Here is a 7,701-nt window from a genome sequence, read left to right as displayed (position 1 = left end):
TGTAGACCAGGTCCGGTATTCACAAAGCATCCTGAGGCCTAAAGTCGCTCTTACTGACAAACAATGTTAGAATTCCTCTTACAGTTAAATCTTAGAGTTTTTCCCTGACTAAGATAAAAGTCATTCACAGAACATCTTAAGCCCTCAGAGAGCTGCTAAGGTGGGAAACCACTTAAAGTAGTGAGGAGAACTTTTAAGAAGCCTAAGAGTTTCTTAACCAGACAAGATGGTGGAAAGACAAAGAGAAAGGAGAGACGCTCTCCGTTTGTTTAACAACAATGATTTAATGATGGTCGACCTCATCAGGGAGGAGCTTCTTTCTCCTGCAGCGAAGTAATAACACACTGGGATACCTGTACACACTGTGATACCTGTATACACTGTGATACCTGTGTACACTGTGATACCTGTGTACACTGTGATACCTGTACACACTGTGATACCCGTGATACCTGTGTACACTGTGATACCTGTGTACACTGTGATACCTGTGTACACTGTGATACCTGTACACACTGTGATACCTGTGTACACTGTGATACCTGTACACACTGTGATACCTGTATACACTGTGATACCTGTATACACTGTGATACCTGTGTACACTGTGATACCTGTGTACACTGTGATACCTGTACACACTGTGATACCTGTGATACCTGTGTACACTGTGATACCTGTGTACACTGTGATACCTGTGTACACTGTGATACCTGTACACACTGTGATACCTGTGTACACTGTGATACCTGTACACACTGTGATACCTGTGATACCTGTGTACACTGTGATACCTGTGTACACTGTGATACCTGTCTACACTGTGATACCTGTGTACACTGTGATATCTGTGTACACTGTAATACCTGTGTACACTGTGATACCTGTGTACACTGTGATACCTGTATACACTGTGATACCTGTGATACCTGTGTACACTGTGATACCTGTCTACACTGTGATACCTGTGTACACTGATACCTGTCTACACTGTGATACCTGTATACACTGTGATACCTGTGATACCTGTGTACACTGTGATACCTGTCTACACTGTGATACCTGTGTACACTGGGATACCTGTGTACACTGTGATACCTGTCTACACTGTGATACCTGTATACACTGTGATACCTGTATACACTGTGATACCTGTCTACACTGTGATACCTGTATACACTGTGATACCTGTGATACCTGTGTACACGGTGATACCTGTCTACACTGTGATACCTGTCTACACTGTGATACCTGTGTACACTGGGATACCTGTGTACAGGTGAGCTGCAGCAGCACACATAGAATGATAGAATGATGGATAGAACGACATAACGAAAGATAGAATGATAGAATGAAGGATAGAACGAATCAAAGACAACGTGTAAATATGCACACATAAAAATGATTTGTTTTCCTCAGTGATTCATCACTAGTGATGTTTTTCAGGATTATTTTGCAGTGGTAGGAAATCTAAACGTCTGAAGGGTCCTCGTCGCCGCCTGGTGGACAAAAGTAGAAACTACAAGAACATAGAAACTGTCATGGCGTCCTCCTCTCATATCAAGGTTGGCTCTGGTCACTGGTTAGTTTATATTTGATCAATAAAGGTGTTCAGCTAAACAATCACAGGATCAGGAAGTTGTTTGAACGTTTGTCTAAATGACCTTGACGCTTCTTTTAGATGCGGTAACTTAAAGGTATGAACTCTTTATAATCTCCTGAGCATTTAGAAAGCTTAATAAACTAAAAATCTAACTCAAGGAGTCAAATGATAAATGATACTCTTTGATCATTTGTGAAATCAACCACAGAAAAATGTCCCAACCCCCTTTTGTTTCTGTTGAATGAAAATATGAAAGTAAATTAATACATGTGAGTTTTTTTTAACCAGTTCATGATTATTTACAATCACAATCAGAGAGAAACTGTTTATCCTCATGAATTGACTCTTGTTGATCGACTAGATATCCAATTTATTTTTCACAAACAATAAACTTAAAAGCAAAGTGTCCCTCTCATTTTCTTTCTAGTTAATTTGGCACTTTTCTTGACAAAAGGCCAAACAAGTTGATCGTCACACTGATGGATTAATATCTCATCTATTGATCAACTGATTGATGGAAAACAATCTTTAGATTCTTGTAAGTGCTGAGCTCTCAGCAGATTCTTTGACCTTTGGTAGTAAGTTCATTTTAAACGGTTGAATCTCTGTTGATTCTTTGACTTGGATGTGCAGCAGCACCGACTCCAAAGCACATTTTGTAGACGTCCTTGTAAAGCTTCACTTCCTCTCTTCCTGTTGTCCTTCTGTCACACATCAGCCCTGACACTGCCTCACTTCTTCAACCTCTCTGTGGACTGTCCATCCCTCTGGACGCTTGACCTCAGAGCCTCACCACCTCTGCTCTGAGCTTCTTCTCCTGTCTCTTCTCTCACATGTTCTGTCTTTTCTCTGCTGTGCAGACCTCCACCTCTCCTTTCCTCAGACCATTATGAAAAAAGGAAACGTCCTGGATACCATCAATGAAGTCACCATCATCCATGTCTTCACCTTCCTCATCCCCTGTGTCAGACCGGCTGCTGGACTTCTGGACTGACCCCTCCTGACTCACCCTCTTAGAAGCATGAAGTGTCTGTGGGGAGTCATTCTTTACTCCCACAAATCTTCCTGCTGCTTCAGGCACAAACTTAATAACATCTGACCTTGATTTCTGCTGAACCGTATGGCTGTTAACGCCAGCGTTTCCACTCATTTAGTTTTAGATGTGATAAAATTATTCTCAATTCTTTGATTTTCCATGTACGGACGATGATTCTGGACACATTAAAGATGCATTAACGTTTTGTAAATGACGTCTTTAAAGTCAAAATCCTGATTTTATTTATTTTACTTTAATATAATATTCTCAGAATAAAGTCAAACTTCAGACTTTTTAAGTCTCCAAGGAGAAACTCACCACTTTGATAACTTTTCATCTGGTGAATACAACTATGTACATGAGTCAATGTTTTATCAGCATTATCAAATGTCATTGTCATTGTTAATGCTCTCATTGCTGCACTGTTTAGCGCTCTCGCTTGACAGAAGGTTGTGGGTTCAAAATCCAGCTGGAGGTGTTTGTGGAATTTCCTTGTGTTTCCTCAGGGTTCTCTGGTTTCCTCCCACATTCCAAAAAACTGCATGTAATGTTAATGCTAAATGAAGTGTCTGTGTGTGTCCTGTGGAAGACTGATGACCTGTCCTTTTTCTTTTGAAACGTATTTTCATTGACGTCCATATGACGTCCAGACAAGACGTGAAAACAACGTCTAAGAAAGACGTCTAAAAAACGTTCATTCTGGCTCGTCTGAGGACGTCTTCTGGATGTCAAATATTGACGTCTATATGATGTCCAGAAAAGACATCCAGACAACGTCCAAGAAAGACGTCTAAAAAACTTTCATTCTGGCCCCTCTGCAACTGCAACGTGAAATAAGTGTCGGTCACGCTGCTGCTTCAACCAATCAGGTTTTGATATTGATGCTCTTTTTTTTTTAATTGATTCATTTCATTTTATTTTATTTCATTTTGTACTTTATTGCCCAAATGGGGGAACATCCAAACAGAGCAAACAAACATCAAACAACAAAAACAAACAATTTTAACAGACGATGCTCACAAATAATACATTAGTATAATCTTAAGCTCCATGGTATGAACTTATAAAGATAACTATAACAAATACAAAAAAGGATGACATTATTTATTTTAAAAGAATAGTATAATTAAAAAAAAAGAAAACACAAAAGGGACGAGGGAAGCAGAGGGTCTCATTATTCTTTTTGGAATAATTCTTTAATTAACTCAATAGTTTTAATGCTTTATTTTGGTGTTTATGTTACTTAGTGTTTTAATGTGTTTCTTTAAATTCAATATAAAACTGAACATAATCTGGGTTTACCTTTGCTAATCTGCATTTGCGAATGGGAAATTTTCCAACTAGAATTATTAAATCAACTATAAATTCTATGTCTTTATTTTTGTAATTAAAATATGCAATTACATGTTTACAATCAATTTGAGCATGATTTTAGTTTTACACAGTATAAAATTCTCAATTTTAGTCCATAAGATAGTTGAATAGGAACAGTAAAACAATTAATGACTTAATGATTCATTTTCACTTTCTAAAAATTTGTATAAGTTTACATTTGTTAAATATATGTTGTGCAAAATATTAATATGTACTTACTTAATTTTATTGACAATACAAAATTTGTATGGCAATAACCAAGCTCTCTGCCAATCAATGTCTGTTAAGATAAAAATCCAAAAAGATTTTCCTCTGGGACTTATTCTCCTTTTCTCATAAAAACAGTTGCTTATATGTTTATTACTTCAGTTATGATTCAAAATGTCTAAACCTTTAATAAACAGCAGGTTTTATGACACTAATAGATATTGGTGACTCAGGACCTGCCAGCAGGCCTCGGGTGACGTCAGTGTATTCAAGCCCTCTGATTGGTTCGTCAGAGAGTTCACTCTCCAGCGCCAGCTGACTGCATCTGGAGCGAACTGCATTAACAATATTATAGTTGTGTTTGTTTAATAGTGGTTTTGTCAACCTACAATGGCTAAAGGAGAAGATAAAGAGATTTGGTTGCAGATTTATTGTCAAAACATTTTTAAAGTGGGACTTTTCCTAGAGGTCATTGAACGCACCGCAGGGCTCCAAGCACACAGAGGTCCGGTACAATTTACTTGTGCTCACTACAAGTTCCATGGCAGGATTCAAGATTATGTTATTCGCCATTATATTATTTTCAAACCATGAAAAACGTTTGTCACCGTCCACGGCCCCCTGGAATTCTGGGAAAAACAGTGGCTTTTTTTATGAAGCTGAAACAGAAGGAGAGTTGAACTTTGATTCTTTTCATCCATAAAGGTATTTAGTCTGGCAACACGAGTATCTATCTGTGATGCAAAGGCTTTTTATACAGTATCTCTGCATGATGACCTGGTTTTTGTAGCCATAAAAAAGTGATTGAGGGGTGGATTGACTCAGACCAGCACTAGTGAAGGCCGAGGTCTGAAATGCAAGGCTGTCACTGTTACAATCTAATCCTACCATTTATAGGACATGCAAATACGTTTCAACTTCCAGCTTTTATTGAAAGATATAAATAAGGATGTGAGGATATAAACACTCTCATCTAATATTTTTCCATTCATCCATCTTCTAAACCGCTTTGCCATGAGGATTTTATTGCTGTAAAAAAGTCATGAAAGACCAAAGATTGAGGTGAAAACTGTCTTTATTTTGTCAAAGCTTGAAGAAAATGATGATGAAAGAAGATGAATATTGATGAAGTCAGTTTGCTTTGATGATAGAAGAAAGTGAAAGAGGGTGAATGACAGAGGTGAGATCAGTGTGAGAGTAAAAGCAGTGTGAGAGTCCCAGTGAGTCCGGTCAGGACTGGGAACACTGGTCTCTCCTCAGTGTCTCTCTGAGGGGAGTCTGGGAGCCCCGGGTGGCCTCACAGGTCACAGAGCCCACCTTCCTCCACTGGTCTGCAGGGAGCCTCAGGGTGCTGCTCCAGCTGTAGAGGCCGTCCTTCTGCAGCACCCCGGGGCTCCTGCTCTCCTCCCAGCTGCTGCTGCTGCTGCTGCTGCTGCTGTCCTCCACCTTCCAGCTCAGACTCCAGTCTGAGGGGAAGCCCTCGTTGGCCAGGCACATGAGCGTGGCCTTCCCCTGCTGCAGCTCCTCTCTGGAGGGGGGCAGCACCGTCAGGGTGGGGCGGGTATCACCTAGGAGACACCAATCAAATTAGAGGACAGGGAGCACCCAGCTGTCAATCAACCAGCACACACCTGGACAGCTTTAGTGGGAGACAGCTGATTTGGTCCTGGAAGAAGTTGCTGTCAGAGGCTTTTTCTGCTCCAGCAGTCACTCACTCACACATTGTTTCACTTCCCTTTAAGAAGCCTCTCATGCACATCAGCACAGAGAGAATCATCCAACACTTTGACCTGAAATACCTCAAACTACACAGGAAGGAACACAAGCTGATGTCTCAACGTTTACTCTTCATTTGCATCAACGTTATCAGAAAGTTTACACTTTACAACTTATGACTGGAAACTTTAACATGAACTTCAAATCTAAAATAATATTTTCAATTATTTAGAGCAAAATATGAAATACACAGGAAATAAAGATAACTTCTTTGGAGGATTTGATAAATTTACAACATTTATCATCAGTATTTCTATTTTACTGTAAAATAACAATATTAATAATACATTTTAAAGTAAGAAGAGAAACAGAATTGGGAAACATTCTATAGAACCAAGAATAAATCCAGCTGTGATGAAGAGACACTCAATAAAACAAGAAGAATAAAACCTGCACACATTCCAACACAAACACATTTCAAACAGTGGACATGTCAACTAAAACTCAGCCCAAAGACAGACCAGTGCACCAGAAATGTCCCTAAATACACAGGTCAGTGTAAAAACAGCTTCAACATGAGACTGGTAGAGTTAAAACAGTGTGTTCCACAGCCATCAGGCTCTAACTGAGCACATTTAAAGACTGACAATATCTTTGGTTTTGTCATTTAATCCTAATGAGATTTTAATCCGGTGTAAATTTAAAACTAATAACTTTTCCCTGTGATCAAATTAAAGTGAAACAGAGCTGAGCTAAACTACATGAAATCAATGGAGATTAAAACTTGATCACTACAATAATTATTAAGAAAAAAAAACATCTTTCTAATCTCAAATCATTCAAAACAAGGTTTAATGTAGGAATTTGAATTATTTAGTTGAAAGAATTAAAAGGAGAATAAACTTACTTCCAACATCCAGTCTGGTTCCTCCACCGAACGTGTACCACAGTGATACAAACTCATTGAGCCGCTGTACAAAAACCTCTGACTGTAGAGAGACGCCACTCTCTGATTCTGAAACCAACAAACTCTCCAAAACAACTTTTACCACCTGATCCTAACGGAACACAAGAGAACAGTTCTTTCATCTGCAATGTCTACTTCAAATACATATATTTATAGAGATTGTTTTAAAGATCATTTTCTATTTTTTCTATTATGTCTATTTGAATTTATTCCTGAAGGGATTTAAAAGCAAAAATTGTAAATTTTTAAAAATATAAAAACTACAGACGTTCTTTAATTATTCAGTTTAATTCATTAATATTGTCATGAAAGTTTGACTCCAGAGTGAAAGTGAGAGATGAAAGTGATCCAGGTCCCTGTTGGAGTCAGTCAGAACATTTCCATAGAGCCACTTTGCATCAGCAGCACCATGCTCCAGTGCTCTGGGAGAGTTTATAGTCCTGACAGTTGAAGACTGGATGACTGACAGCCGTCCTTCATGACAACAGAAGACAGAGAAATCCTCCTCATCAGAAACATGAGTGTGATCTGCGTCCTCATCTGGACTCTCCTCTGCTGCTGCTTCACAGGTAAAGTCCAGAGAATCAAACTCCTCTCCTCTGTCAACATCCGTCCCTCTGAAATGAAGCCCACAAAACCATGAGGCTGCTTGATGTTTCTGTCTGTGTTTCCTCAGAGTCCAGAGGCCAGGTCACAGTGACTCAGCCTGCAGCAGTCAGCTCTGCTCTGGGAGCCTCCGTCACCATCACATGTAGGACCAGTCAGGATGTTTATGTTGATGATGATGGTGATCACGCT

The 7,701-nt window shown here is 39.2% G+C and overlaps 1 gene segment (V, D, J or C); it reads right to left on the bottom strand.

Moving 5' to 3' along the window:
- Positions 1–5,285: 5,285 nt before the first annotated feature.
- Positions 5,286–6,875, bottom strand: LOC308117646 (Ig kappa-b4 chain C region-like). The segment is given in 2 exons: positions 6,844–6,875; positions 5,286–5,788 (listed from the first exon to the last, which is right to left on the bottom strand).
- Positions 6,876–7,701: the final 826 nt, after the last annotated feature.

This window comes from Lipophrys pholis (genome assembly GCF_963383615.2).
Source record: "Lipophrys pholis genome assembly, chromosome: 12".
Taxonomy (NCBI): domain Eukaryota; kingdom Metazoa; phylum Chordata; class Actinopteri; order Blenniiformes; family Blenniidae; genus Lipophrys; species Lipophrys pholis.
The sequence above is the reverse complement of the archived record's forward strand: the minus strand, read 5'-3'. Positions and strand labels throughout refer to the sequence as shown.